This window comes from Silene latifolia, chromosome 9, assembly GCF_048544455.1.
Source record: "Silene latifolia isolate original U9 population chromosome 9, ASM4854445v1, whole genome shotgun sequence".
Classification (NCBI taxonomy): Eukaryota; Viridiplantae; Streptophyta; class Magnoliopsida; order Caryophyllales; family Caryophyllaceae; genus Silene; species Silene latifolia.
The window spans coordinates 197,879,834-197,896,320 of NC_133534.1; positions in this window are offsets into that span (position 1 = coordinate 197,879,834).

The window sequence follows — 16,487 nt, forward strand, 5'->3', positions numbered from 1 at the left end:
TGTGGCACTCACCGAATGGTTTCGGGAATTGGAGAAGAGCTTTGTCTTGTATGATGTTCGTGAAGTGGACAAGGTGAAATTGGCTTCTCACTTCCTTGTGAAAGAAGCTGATAGATGGTGGACCATGACTAGTCCTACTTCCACTCTTGAGCCTGGTTTTGGTTGGGATCGCTTTAAGGATCTAGTTGAGACTAGGTTCTATCCAAAAGAGCTGAAACAACAAAGGCTTAAAGAGTTTATGAATTTGAAGCAAGGAAGTCTTTCTGTCCAAGCCTTTACCGACAAGTTCAATGAACCTTCTCACTATGCTTCTAGACTTGTCAAAAATGAAGAATAAAAGGCTTTCTTTTACCTTGACAAGCTTACTCCAAAGCTTAAGAGCTTGATCCGTAGGGATTCTACTTCCTTTGTCTCAATCTATGATGATGCATTATGGGCCGAGAGCTCTATTCGGGCTATTGATGAAGAGGCTCGTGCTTCTCGTACTTCCCTTGGCAAGAGGCCACTCTACTCCACTTCTAGGCCTTATGTTCCTCCTTCTAGACCCTTTGTGCCTACTTCTTCCCCCTCTTATCCTAACAAGAAGAGGTTTGTTCCGAGTGGACAAGCAAATCAAGGTGCTCGTGTTCTATCTCCTAGCAACGACAAAAATCCTAAGGGTCGTATGTGCTATCATTGTAAGAAGCCTTTGCATCCCGGAATTGGTTGCTTTGATAAGCAATTTGTGTGTTTCTTCTGCAACAAGCCTGGACACAAGGCTAATGAGTGTCCTGAGAGGAAGACTACTACTACTCCTACTGTTCCTGAGAGGCCGAGAGGTCGCATCTTTGTGATGAGCCGTGCTGAGGCTGAGGCACACCCAGACATAGTCACTGGTACGTTCTTAATATTTGATGTCCCTTGTTTGGTTTTATTTGATACCAGTGCTTCTTTGTCATTTATATCGATGAAATTCTCCTACAAGTTACCTCTTGAACCTTCACTTGGAGATAGTACATCAATATCTTTACCCTCCGGCGACATCTTCTCTTGTTCTTATTTTTATTCGGATGTCCCTATATCGATAGCGGAATCTATTTTCCCGGCTAATATCCTTAGATTTCCACTTAAGGAGTTTGATGTTATTTTGGGCATGGATTGGTTATCTACTTATCATGCTCGATTTGAATGTCGAGATCAAAAGATTGTTCTTAAAAGCCCTTTGGGTACTCGCGTATCTTATCAAGGGGTTAGAAAGCAAACATGTGTGAAGTTGATCTTAGCTATGAAGATGGTGAATGCTTTGAAGAAGGGTCATCAAGCATTCCTATGTGTAGTGACTACTTCTAATTCTCCTTCTATTCCTCCCTTGAAGGATGTTCCCATTGTTTGTGAATTTCCGGATGTATTTCCCGATGAATTACCCGGGATTCCTCCTGAAAGAGATGTTGAATTTTCTATTGACCTAGTTCTCGGAACCGGTCCTATTGCTAAAGCTCTTTATCGTATGGCACCTTCCGAATTGAAGGAGTTGAGAATTCAACTTGATGACTTGATTGAGAAAGGCTTTATTAGGCCTAGTGCTTCTCCTTGGGGTCCCCCCGTCCTCTTTGTGAAGAAAAAGGATGGATCTATGCGACTTTGCAATTATTATCGTGAACTCAATCAGGTGAAAATCAAGAATAAGTATCCTCTTCCACGAATTGATGATCTCTTTGACCAATTACGTGGTGCTTCTACTTTTTCCAAGATTGACCTCCGATCGGGTTATCATCAAATTCCGGTGCGTGGGTCCGATATTCCTAAGACTACTTTCAGCACGAGATATGGTCATTTCGAATTTAAAGTGATGCCTTTCGGATTGACTAATGCTCCGGCTATCTTCATGGATCAAATGAATCGTACCTTTAGTGAGTACCTCGATAAGTGTGTGGTGGTGTTCATTGATGATATCTTGATTTTCTCAAAGAATGATGAAGAACATGCCCTACACCTCCGTATCATCTTAGACATTCTACATCGTCAAAAGTGGTATGCTAAGTTCTCGAAATGTGAATTTTGGTCGCATCAAGTAACTTTTCTTGGACATTATACATCGTCAAAAGTGGTATGCTAAGTTGTTGATTGGAAGAGTCCGAAAAATGTGACTGAGATTCGAAGCTTTCTCGGTTTGGCGGGTTATTACCGTCGATTCGTGAAAGATTTCTCTAAGTTAGCTAGACCGATGACTCAATTGTTGAAGAAGGAGTCTAAGTATGTGTGGACCGATGAGTCTGAGAATGCCTTCTTAGAGTTGAAGACTAGGTTGACTACCGCTCCGGTGTTGACCTTACCTGAGGATGGTGTGGACTACGATGTTTATTGTGATGCTTCAAAGCATGGCCTAGGTTGTAGCTTGATGCAAAACCGAAGGGTTATTGCTTATGCTTCTCGACAACTGAGGGTTCACGAGGTGAACTATCCGACTCATGATCTTGAATTAGCCGCCGTGGTACATGTCTTGAAGACATGGAGGCATTACCTTATTGGAGTTCATTGTCGCATTTATACCGATCATAAGAGTTTGAGGTGTATCTTTACCCAGAAAGAATTGAATATGAGGCAAAGAAGATGGCTAGAGTTGGTGAATGTTTATGATGCCGAGTTGATTTATCATGAAGGGAAAGCAAATGTGGTGGCCGATGCTTTGAGTAGGAAGACTAGTCACTCTTTGAGCACTATCCGTGTGTTACCTGATGAACTTACCACGGAATTCCAAAAGTTAGGGATAAGCCTAGTTGGGAAGGGCTTTGACTATCTTAGTGCCTTGAGTGCAGAACCCGACTTTTACCGTGAGATCCGTATGTGCCTACTTGAGGATGATACTTTCAAGTCCATTTAAGCAAAAATCCAACTTGGGAAAGCTAAGGATTGTGTGGTGGATAGTGATGGATACCTTCGTTACCAAGGTAGGATGTATGTTCCGAGAGTAGCCGAGTTGAGGAAGAAGATCCTTGATGAAGCTCACCTTTCTCCTTACTCTATTCATCCTGGTGGTGACAAGATGTATAAAGACTTGAGATTACAGTTTTGGTGGCCTAGGATGAAGATTGATGTCCTAGAGTATGTTAGCAAGTGTCTTACCTGTCAGAAAGTGAAGATTGAGCATCAGAAACCCGGGGGTTTGCTACAACCTTTGGATGTCCCCCTTTGGAAATGAGAGTCCATCCCTATGGACTTTGTGATGGCTTTCCCTAAGACTGCTAGCGGAAAAGATGCGGTTTGGGTGGTTCTAGATCGATTGACCAAATGTGCTAGGTTTATACCTATCAAGGAGACATGGAGATTAGATGTCCTAGCTGGTGCCTACGTGAAGGAGATAGTACGCTACCATGGAGTGCCTAAGGATATAGTTTCAGATCGTGACCCGAGATTCTGTTCCCGTTTCTGGACTGCCTTGCAAGAAGCCATGGGTAGTAAGCTACTGATGAGTACCGTTTTTTATGCCGCTACAGATGGACAGACTGAGAGGACTATCCAGACTTTAGAGGACCTCCTCCGTGCTTGTGCTTTAGACTTCCACACTTCTTGGGAGAAGTGCTTACCTCTTGTTGAATTCTCCTACAACAATAGCTATCATACTTCTATCAAGATGTCACCTTATGAAGCTTTGTATGGTAGGAAGTGCCGTAGTCCGGTCTGTTGGGATCAAGTCCAAGATGCTCATGTGTTGGGACCCGATTTGATGACTGAGACCATCAATCAGGTTCAGATCATTCGAGAGCGTATGAAAGCCGCTCAAGACCGACAGAAATCGTATGTTGATGCCCGTCGACGACCACTTGCCTTTGAGGTTGATGATCGAGTATTCCTTAAGGTGTCACCTATGAAAGGGGTGAAACGTTTTGGTGTGAAAGGAAAGCTGAGTCCCAAATACATTGGACCTTTCCGTGTGCTTGAGAAGATTGGTCCCGTTGCTTACCGTTTAGAGTTGCCCCCGAATTTGAGCAAGGTTCATAATGTCTTCCATGTATCTCAGCTGAGGAAGTACATTAGTGATCCGAGCCATGTTATTCAAGAAGAAATCCCAGATTTGGAACCTAACTTGGCTTTGGAATAAAGGTCGATCCGAATCCTCGAAAGGGCAAACAAGCAACTTAGAAACAAAGTGGTGCCCCTAGTTCGTATCCTTTGGCGTTGTGGAAATGTCGAAGAAGAAACTTGGGAGCCTAAATCTTCTATGTTAGCTAAATATCCCGAACTCTTCTCGTGAGGTACTTTCCGTTCCTTTATCTAATCCTTGTGAGTTTTAGCTATCCTTTCGAGTGTTCCTCTCCTTCCCTGGAATATTCTCCGCGTTAGTAGTCATTGCTTAGTTGTATAAGAGCCGTAGTTCGAGTTTAGTCATGATTAGTGGAGTCATTATCCTTATTGAAGAGTTTCGAACTAAAGGTTTTTGAAAATGTTTTAATGTTTTCCCACTGGTTTTAACGTCAATGAGTGTTAAGGCTCGTTATTGGAGACGTCCGATAATTAGTTTTCTCAGTTGTTGGCGTAAAAATGTATTTTTGTTCCGATTTGGAATGTTGGTGTTATCGGGCGACCGACGAGGATATTTCCGTTCCATTGAAAGAACACGTATATTTTCATAAGTTCATGTTTTAAAGATGTTGATTAATTGATTTAAAGAGAAAGACCTACATATATACAATGTTCCTTCTTCTAAGTTTCGGGGACGAAACTTCTTAAAAGGAGGGATGATTGTAACACCCCGTAAATTTGAAGACCTTTATTATATTTTAAAAGTAATATTTTAATCCATTTTAATTTAATATTAATTTATTTGAAATAATAATAATTTGATAAAATATAATTTTATTTTAGTTTAAAGTAATGTAATCACTTTTGATAGTTTAGAAATGTTTAAAAGTAATTTAAACTATATTTAAACCTTTTACTTTGATAAAATAGATTTCTGATAAAAGTCGTAATATTGGGATTTTCCCATTTCTTACGGTCGTTGGGTAAACGAGTTTGGATATTGGCCATATGAGTACTTAATCTTTTAGTAAAATCGTGTTTATGAACTTTAATATTCTCGGAAATCGCGTTCGACGAATATTTCTAATTACCGTCGAAACAAACCCAAAACGTAAACAATTGACCAACCTCCCAATGCCATTTGGACCGGCCACCTCCCTCCATTTGTCTCCTTTTTCAATTTTCATTTCCTTCATTCTCAATTTATCTCCTCCTTCTCTCAAACACCAAAAACCTACCAAAAATCCTCCTTACAAGCCCTAAATCCTTCATAATTCCTCCATTTCTCCACCAAATTTCATAAAAATTATATGCTTGGACTCCTCTTTTCATTCCTCATCTCCTAGTAAGCTTTATTTTCATTTCCGCCAATTTTTGTTTTAAGGCTCATCTTTTAGGGTTTCGAATTTAAGCTTAATAATTGTGTTTTTGTTGTTCTTACAGGTGAAGAATTTGAAGATGAGTTAGGTGACTCATATGTGGTTGAAGATGAAGAGTAATTTTGGGTTTTAGAAGCTTTCTCAAGTTATTACTTGTCTCTTTGCTAGCTTAAGGTAACTATTCTGAGTTACTCGACGATTTAATGTCACATAGATGTTGTGTTTGTTGTTTGTTAAGTGTTTAGGTGATTGATAATGTGTTAGTTTCGTTTTTCACATGACTTGTGTTGTTAAAGTTTACTAATTTGTGGTTATTTCATATACTTGAGTATTCAAACGAAATGGGTATTGTTGATTGTTGCTTGAGACGGTATTAAATTGAGCTTGAAACGGATTTTGGTAGGAAAAAGGGAAAAGGGGCGGAAAAACCGCCAAAAACTGCCCATAAAGGGGCGCGGCAGACCCGGCAGGCCCGGTGGGTCCGACCCGGATTTTGACCCGTCACTTTGGGTCGGGTCTTGGGTCTATTGTTTGATGTTTTGGGTTTGCTTCGACGGTAATTAGAAATATTCGTTGAACGCGATTTCCGAGAATATTAAAGTTCTTAAACACGATTTTACTAAAAGATTAAGTACTCATATGCCCAATATCCAAACTCGTTTACCCAACGACCGTAAGAAATGGGAAAATCCCAATATTACGACTTTTATCAGAAATCTATTTTATCAAAGTAAAAGGTTTAAATATAGTTTAAATTACTTTTAAACATTTCTAAACTATCAAAAGTGATTACATTACTTCAAACTAAAAAAAAATTATATTTTATCAAATTATTATTATTTAAAATAAATTAATATTAAATTAAAATGGATAAAAATATTACTTTTAAAAAATAATAAAGGTCTTCAAATTTATGGGGTGTTACAATATGACCCATTTTATTTATGTGATCAAGAATAACTAGACAATTTGTTATATGTAATTTAATTAATGTATATAATGATATTTATTTGACAAATATGCATTAAATTAATTAATAACTTGTTACATACTACATCTGACATATTGTGTGACAAATGACAAATTGACAAAATAAAATGGAAGTCAATTTTACATATGGACCGAAAAATGGAGGGTGGAAGGAGTTAGTGGGTGATTTATTTTATGTGATAAAATAAGAATAATCATACCTATTCTATACTAGCCTTACACATCTACATTTTGGAGAAGAGAAAATGAAAAAGGGGAAGCCATGCGTTGGCATTTAGCCTTCACCATACTCGGCCCCTTCCTCTTTTTTATGATGAGAATTTTATTCTCATTTTTCACTTCTCATTCTCATGCATTCATTCTTATCTATTCTCTCCCACTTCTCTCTAAAACTTATTTTAGAATACATTGAATTGTTCATCTAATATTATCATAAATATTAGATTACTAGTGTAGTAATAGAGATAATATTAGGATATATTTAAGATATAATAATGCACTAATCTAGTTAATTAGTATATTATTTTAAGGTATTTGTTTTGGGTGCAATCAAAGGAGGATCTCTATATTTGGGATTTAGGAGGATCATCCATAATATTTGAGCTCAATAACAAATAAGGAAGGTGACCTTATTTGTGCCCTTATTTCGTGCCATATTACAATGTAAGGAACATTGTTTTTCTTATTTTATCTCTACTTTTGTTATGCATGCACTAGATCTAAAGAAGTCATATTAATATGTTAATTAGTTCACCATTAGAACGGTCTAATTATAGGTATATGAACCTAACAATTGGTATCAGAGCAAACAATGTTGCATGCATAATCGATTTATAGGTTTTTCGAGTTGTTAGTAACTTAATTAAAACTAAAAATTTGTGATTTATTAGATAAAGACACGAAATCATAATGGATGTTATATATTCTGGTCCTAAAATGTATTTAGGTCATTTTTATGATTTATGGTATTTTATTGCTCATTTTAATGATTTTTAGTGAAATAATTAAATTTTTATGAGTAAAATGAACTTTTATTTACTAAAAATAGTTAAACTTCATTACTGGCCGTGATTTTTTAGTATGACCTCACATGAATATTTTATGTATTTTATGTAAAATGTCATACTAATGTGATTAATATTTCATGATTTATGATTTTTATGAGATAAAAATGAATTAAATGGAGATAAAATGGTTAAATATAAATAAACTTTGAAATAGGTGAAGAAATTTTAATATGTTGTCACATGAATATTTTACTCGTTGTGTATAAAATTTGAGATGAACTTGATTCATTTAGTATGATTTATGAATTTTTAGTGTAAAAATGACATAAATAGTGACTATTTTAGCAAAAATAGCTAAAATAATTTACATGGCATGAGAAAATTATTTCAGGTTTCATTTATATCCCACTTATCAGATATAAAGTTTTAAAATTGATTAGATTAATGTTTGTATATATTAGATGTTTTATTTGATAAAATCTTTAAATTGCAACTATATTTTCTCGAAATATATTCCAAACATGATTTTTGATATTATGAGTGTCATGAATATATATTCCAGAATGTGGAAAAATTTAAAATTCAAAATTTGAAATTATTGTAATTTAATTTTGATTCATTTCAGAAAAGTTATGATTTTAGGGTAAAAAATGAGCATAAAATTATATCAAGTTGAATTATTGTCAAAACTTGAGTGATGACTAATTTTTATGTCCTAAGAGAGTTAGGATAATTAACTTGGACTAAAATTAGATTTTAGTATTACTTTACGATTTTAATAAGTTAAAAAATCGTGAATTTATATAAAACCAGGTTATATGATTGATATAAGTTAAATAGGGCGATTTGGCACATAATTGTTGGAGTATGTGTCCTCAACAATAGTGCGATTACATGTTTAAATCTCAAATTAAGAATACGTAAGGGATGATTCATTTATATAGTCAAGTGATCAGCATTAATCAGTAATGATTGGCTAACTAGAATTTGACATTGCTGTCGTTTGACGACGGTGATCAGTTGATCCCTTAAGGTCACACCTATAGGACAATTCCCTTAATAGATAAATTGACTAATCGTATGACGATACAAGTTAATCAATTCCTTAAAATTGAACAATTCATTTGTGAGAGAGAATATTTATATCTTATTGTAATTTGATTAAATAAGATTTATTTTAGTAATTAAAATATTTTATTACTAAAATTAATGATTGTTTATGAAACAATTATGATAAGAATGAATGGTTAATTATAATTACAATATGTTGTGAATTATAATTATATGGCCAATTTTATTTATGTGATCAAGAATCACTGGACAAGTAGTTATATGTAATTTAATTAATGTATATAATGATATTTATTTGATAAATATACATTAAATTAATTAATAACTTGTTACATATTACATCTGACATATTGTGTGACAAATGACAAATTGACAAATTAAAATGGAAGTCGATTTTACATATAGACCAAAAAATGGAGGGTGGAAGGAGTTAGTGGGTGATTTATTTTATGTGATAAAATAAGAATAATCATACCTATTCTATACTAGCCTTACGCATCTACATTTTGGAGAAGAGAAAAAGAAAAAGGGGAAGCCATGCATTGACATTTACCCTTCACCATACCCGGTCCCTTCCTCTTTTTATGATGAGAATTTTGTTCTCATTTTTGACTTCTCATTCTCATGCATTCATTATTATCTCTTCTCTCCCACTTCTCTCTAAAACTTCTTTTAGAATAAATTGAATTGTTCATCTAATATTATCATAAATATTAGATTACTGGTGTAGTAATAGAGATAATATTAGGATCTATTTAAGATATAATAATGCACTAATCTAGTAATTAGTATATTATTTAAAGTGATTTGTTTTGGGTGAAATCAAAGGAGGATCTCTATATTTGGGATTTAGGAGGATCATCCATACTATTTGAGCTCAATAACAAATAAGGAAGGTGACCTTATTTGTGCCCTTATTTCGTGCCATATTACAATGTAAGGAACATTGTTTTTCTTATTTTGTCTCTACTTTTGTTATGCATGCACTAGATCTAAAGAACTCATATTTATATGTTAATTAGTTTACCATTAGAAAGGTCTAATTATAGGCATATGAACCTAAAAATTGGTATAAGAGCATAGGATGTTGCATGCATAGTCGATTTATAGTTTTTTCGAGTTATTAGTAACTTAATTAAAACTAAAAATTTGTGATTTATTAGATAAAGTCACTAAATCATGATGCATGTTATATATTCTGGTCCTAAAATGTATTTAGGTCATTTTTATGATTTATGGTATTTTATTGCTCATTTTAATGATTTTTAGTGAAATAATTATATTTTTATGAGTAAAATGAACTTTTATTTACTAAAAATAGTTAAACTTCATTACTGGCCGTGATTTTTTAGTATGACCTCTAATGAATATTTTATGTATTATATGTAATATTTCATGATTTATGATTTTTATGAGATAAAAATGAATTAAATGGAGGTAAAATAGTTAAATATAGTTAAACTTCGAAATAGGTCATGAAATTTTAATATGTTGTCACATGAATATTTTACTCACTTTGTGTAAAATTTGAGATGAACGTGATTCATTTAGCATGATTTATGAATTTTTAGTGTAAAAATGACATAAATAGTGACTATTTTAGCAAAAATAGCTAAAATAAATTACATGGCATGAGAAAATTATTTTAGGTTGAATTTATATCCCACTTATCAGATATAAAGTTTCAAAATTGATTAGATTAATGTTTGTATACTTTAGATGTTTTATTTGATAAAACCGATAAATTGCAACTATATTTTCTCGAAATCAATTCGAAAATTTTAACCATGATTTTTGATATTATGAGTGTCATGGATATATTTCAGAATATTCAAAAATTTAAAATTCAAATTTTTAAATTATTGTAATTTAATTTGGATTTATTTCATAAATGTTTTGATTTTTGGGTAAAAATTGAGCATAAAATTAAATCAAGTTGAATTATTGTCAAAAATTGATTGATGACTAATTTTTGAGACCTAAGAGTGTTAGGATAATTAACTTGGACTAAAATTAGATTTTAATATTATTTAGCGATTTTTTAATAAGTTAAAATCGTGCATTTCCGTAAAACCGGGTTATATAATCAATATAAGTTAAATAGGGCGATTTGGCACATGATTTGGCATGATAGACACATATTATAATACTGCATATTTCATTGTTGAATGTCATATTTTATTTATATAATTTTGAATTATGTAATTTTATCTTAGTATGACCTTAGTTTTAATCGATATTACCCGTAATGTAAGGGAATATTGATACGGTTGTAATTTAATGTGATCTCGTATCATTTTTATTTTTACTAGTTTTTCATTTTACAAATGTAGAATAGGAATAGCTATGTATTTTTATTATTATTTGTAACTCCGGAGTTTCTTCAAAACGGTGTCATTCGGAGAGGCGTTCCGACGAAGACGATGTTCTTGGGAGGCGTGCCACTTGATGATTCAAGGGACTAAAGGAGTTGGTTTCCGATTTTGTAATAGATTATTTGATTTTCTATTTTAGGAAGGCCATACTAGGAATTTATTATTTTGCTTTGCATTTCTTTTAATATGTTGCATGCATTGCCAAATCGCCATAACAACACATGCATTTCAAATCGAGTCTTCGACCATGTTAATTATAATTATGGAGAATTCGACTTTTAGCTCACTTAAAATTGATAGATAATAAATTAACAAGACCTTTACTTTTAAAAAGATTGAGACTTAGCCTTACCAAATAGTAAGAGCCCATGAGTCTAAATTTCATAAGGGGTACAATACGATTTTTCGGGGTTCTTCTATTGACGTTGGATAAGTGGGGTAATAAGTAGTTATTACACTTCGAAAGTTTGGTTGATCTCAACGAAGGTATTTTGCGACCGTAGCCGCAAAAGGTTCAGGCTAAAAATGAATTTAATGTAAAATCATCGACCGAGAGTTCTAATTGTAGAATCGGTTAAGAAAGTTAACCCACCAAGTTATATTAGTAAAGATGTAGAGGGCCCGTAGGCTCACATCCAAGTTAATATGAATTTTGGGTCTCGGAATCATTTATTATAGTTCGGTAAAGGTCACTATATAAATGTTAAAAGTTGTTTTAAAATATTTCCAAGTTTTAAGACGATAAATGTTTATAATTCCTTCATTTTCTATTATGTAGTCAATTTGATTAGTAAGCAATGACTACTCCGACTTCATCCGCATCAACTAGTGCAAACGGTCCACCACTCCCCAATGCTTCTTGGCTCCTATCCTTTATGGATCGATGCAAACTTGAAAAGAATGGTTCTAACTTCGCCGATTGGGATGCACAACTCCATTTGGCCGCGGAAGGTGACGACAAGCTTCGTTGCCTTACCGAAGCCGCTCCCACCACACATATTACTAGGTCAACCTCCGCCGCAAGGGAAGCCTATGAGGCCTACCTAAAAGAGTCGGCCGCTATCAAGAGCGTCTTGATTTTCTCTATGGAGCCCGATCTCCAAAGGAGTCCCATCAAAATGAGCATGGCCTATGAGATCTACACCAAGCTTGTAACCATGTTTTCGCAAGCTCCTAGGATAATCCAATATGAGGCGGCCTCCGCATTTTTAGAAATGAACATCAAAGAGGGCCAAAAGGTTAGCCCTCATGTGCTCAAGTTGATTGAGCTTGTTGAGACTCTTAAGATCCAAAAGGTTGACATTCCCGAACAACTTGTTATAGACCGAGTTCTACATTCCTTGAACAAAGTCAAGGCATATGTGCAGTTTAGGGTAAACTACAATATGCAAAACATGAAGACTTCTCTCCATAAATTGCACAATTTGCTTATGCAAGCTGAGAGAGATATGGGTCTTAATGTTGACTCAACCAAGGATGTGCTCGCTATTAAAAATAAGAGCAAAGGGAAGTTTAAGAGGAGTGTTAGCAAGGGGAAGAAACCCACTCCCTTCAAGGGAAAAGGAAAAGCCATTGAGAAAAGCCACTACTACAAATACAGGCTATAACAACGGGTAAAAACCGTTGTAAAAACAAAAAGCGGACGTTGTTAAAGCGGCCGTTGTAAAAGGTATTTACAACGGTTAAGTTATTTACTAAAACCGTTCTGGAAACTATTCACAACGGTTAAAAGCCGTTGTTGTTGCGAGTAAGTCGTTGTGGAAAGTTTGACAAACTTTTGGTGGGAAAGATATAACAACGGTTATACGGAACATAACCGTTGTTGTATCTTTCCCTCCAAAATTGTGAAAACTTTTAACAACGGTTATACGGAACATCACCGTTGTTGAAATTGTTAGTAACAACGGTTCTTCTTTTAATACCTGTTGTTGAATATTATGCGCGGGTATTTGTGAAAGGTATTTACAACGGTTCTTCTTTTAAATCCTGTTGTTGAATATTATGCGCGGGTATTTGTGAATGGTATTTACAACGGTTTTTGTTTAAGTAACCGTTTTTATTACATTTTGCTAATTTTTTTTAAAATTAAATTTTTTTCATGCCATTCAAAATCCTGTATATATCAGAAGCAACATATATCAGCAGTTCGGTTCATCAGAACTCAATAGATAGAATTCATCTTTCAGATTAATTCATACTAACAACAGCAGCAACATAATTCATACTAACAACAATTTAAAAAGATCATTCCCTAACTTCAACAAAAAATTTACTAAACTGATCTGATCTAAGATCTAAGTTAGGTATCATGCATTTAGTCTTCATTGCAATGATCTAAGACGTATTTGCCCAACATGTCCCTTACCTCGTCTATTTGGTGCTTTTTGAACTCAGGTAGATGTTGCGCGTTGATTACATACTGCGGAAAAAACAAAGACATACAAGACATTATTGTAACAACATACATCATTCAACATTATAGCAACATCATGGTATAGCATCAAGCAAGACAACATCGTCTCTAATTTAAAAAAAGTAATAAACACATTATGAAATTACTAACCTTTTATGGAATAAGGATATATCTTCGCATGATAACCTCCAACATGAACCGACAAACGTAGTATCCACATTGTATGCTATCTGGCTGGCGAGGGACCTATTATTACATAAAAAACGAAGAGACGAGAAGGCCCACATTAGAATCTTGCACTTTAGGTATTGTATTTGCGCACGTATTATTATTAAAGACAGATTTTTGCACTTAAGGTATTGTATTTGAGCACGTACCCCTGTTATCGTAATAAAAGTAGGGCCATCATCAGAATCTTTCGTGGGTTGATCCTCGTTAGCTCTTTTCTTCTCAAAGGCCCTTTTTCTATATAAAAAAAGAAGGCAGAACCTCATATTTTTTGGGTAAAAATGAGCGTTTTGCTATAAATAAAAATTGAAACTTAATGTTATTAAAAATAAATTCGTATTATAAACTTACTTAATAATCAAGACCTTAAAGGTCTCGCTTGGTTCTCTATGCAAAGAGTCCAACCAAAAAACTTTCTTCTTGCTCTGCAAGATGGCTGCTAGCACCCAATGACTCCTACATACATCAAGAGACATAAACATTATTAACAAGTACATATATTAGTTATGAAAATGCAATTGTAGGGGGAAACGTAATTCTAATGATGTATTACCCGATTTCATTATAAGGGGTAAAAACCAGCTTCTTGGTTGTCGCCAATTGCCGAGCAATATAATCTACCCGATCTTCGAACGAAAACGTCGGGATATGCATAGATAAAATATAGGGGCACATTAATCCGTATTAGTCACATGGAATCTTGTTCTCGGGGATCACTCTCAATTTCAATAACCTACATTATTACGATATTAATTCCGGCATTTTAAACACTATATAGTCAGAATATTAGAATATGAAATGATTTATTAAGAAAATTTACTTCATCCAAACAAATAGGTGTTGGACATCAATCTCATCAAGGCCAGCCCAAATGGCTAGCAGCTCCCATGACAGAATTGCTTTGCGCTCAACCCCTAAAATATCCTCCTCGAGCGGAATAATTATCAATTGCTCGTTTTCTATGCGATGGCTAGCCTCCGAATACAGTTTCCTCATCGTCACCATTCTTACTTTTAGCATGAATTCCTTCCCATAAAAATTAGTGGAGTTTATACTCATAACATCTTTCAGTGCGGGGAAATAATGCTTCTCTCTTTTTGTGCTACTACCACCAGCCTATACATGTAGATAATTAAAATAATAAAAAATCCAAAGGTAACATATCCTAACTAGCTAGTTGGAGTAATAAAAATAAAAGAGTACTTAACTAAATACCTCATCAACCTGCTCTTTCAATGATGAGGCAGTAGTAGGTATGACTGGGGACTTAGGCTTATACGTCTTTTTTATCCCCTACACAAAATTTCCATGCTTTTTAGAAATACAGAAAAAATATAAATAAAGGGAGGTTTTTTAAAAAATGGAGAACTTAATTAAATACCTCACCAAGTTGTTCCAACGAGGTAGTTGGCATGTGTGGGAACTTAGGCTTATCCGGCTTTTTTGTTCCCTACACAAAATTTCCATGCTTTTTAGAAATACAGAAAAAATATAAATAAAGGGAGGTTTTTAAAAAAATGGAGAAGTTAATTAAATACCTCATCAAGATGTTGTTTCGACGAGGTAGTTGGCATGTCTGGGAACTTAGGCTTATCCGGCTTAGCCGGCTTTTTTGTTCCCTACAAAAAAAATAACATATAAATTTAACATATAAAAACATTTAACATATAAAAATTTAACATATTAAGGTATTTTTTCTAACCCCAACTGCTTTCGGTTGAGGCGGAGACGAACGAGCCAGGAAGATGTGAGATTCAAGCCATTGGATGAAACTTCCAACCGCATCTGCCAGAATGGTAATGTCGTCACGAACTGGGACGGGCAGTTGAAATTTTTCATGGCCTTCAAAGACTTGAGTTATCTCCACTTTTCTATGATTCGGCAAAAGTTTTTCGCCATGAACCAATAAAGTTTCCGCTGATTTGGTGGGCAAGTCTACGAGACCCCGGCCAACACGCACAAGTGGTTTCTCGGATTTAGGGTAAGTAAGAATAACTATCCTCCTGTTTACGGCCTGAAGAATACACATACATTATATATTATATCCCAAAATTTAATAGAATTCATATAAATTTAACTAATTAAAGACTTCATGCATACCTTGCCGAAAACTGTGAACTGATTTGAAGGGGATGTATGCTGCTGCTTTCCATCAGCCGTCTTCCCAAGTTGCATCCCCTGATTATTGTCAGCTGTGGCGGATAACTCAAGTTGCATCTCCTTTTCAGACTCATTTACCTAATAAAATTAACCAATGGCACGATGTCAGAAGTTATAGCATTAGAGCTGGCAGGGAACACACACCCTGATCTTACCCAAAAAAAAAGAAAAGAAAAATAAGGAATTCATATATTTACCTTATCGGCTTTAGTTGTTACAACTTCAGAAGCATTAGGTACTTGATCTTTCTGAATCTCGTTGACCGATACTTCCTTCTCATGTATTGCCAATGTAGTAGTGTTCTCGGCCTCTTGACCAATCTGTTGTACCTTACCCCCTTTAATGACATCCTCCATCATCTTCAATTCTTCTTCGGAAGGCTTGCCTCCAGAATTCATCTTTAGTATCACGGATGCTAATAACTGAACCTGCGTGCCAAGAATGTAATGTTTCAGCAATTTGTTTAAAACAATAACATGTGAACTTAAATGAAAATAATAGAATAAATGGTACCATGCCAGCCTTCTCAGCCTTAGTCTTCCTTTTCTTCTTTTTCGGGGCAGTTGTCCCATAATATTTTCTGACTCCAACCTGTAACGGGACGCCCCTCAATCGACCTGGATGTTCGGGTCGGCCGATCGCTCTAGCAAGAACGTCATCACGACCCTTGGGAGTGAATTTCCCTTCTTCTAGCTCCTTCAATACCTTCTCCTATAATATATTAAATAAACTTCAAATTATATTTGTGACTAAAATAATAAAGTTAGTAATGAACTCGTCTTAATAAAATAATGCATACTATGTTGGCCAACACTTCCTGATCATATTTGTCAGACGGCCGGGATCCTTTAGGCGTGTGCCCTTC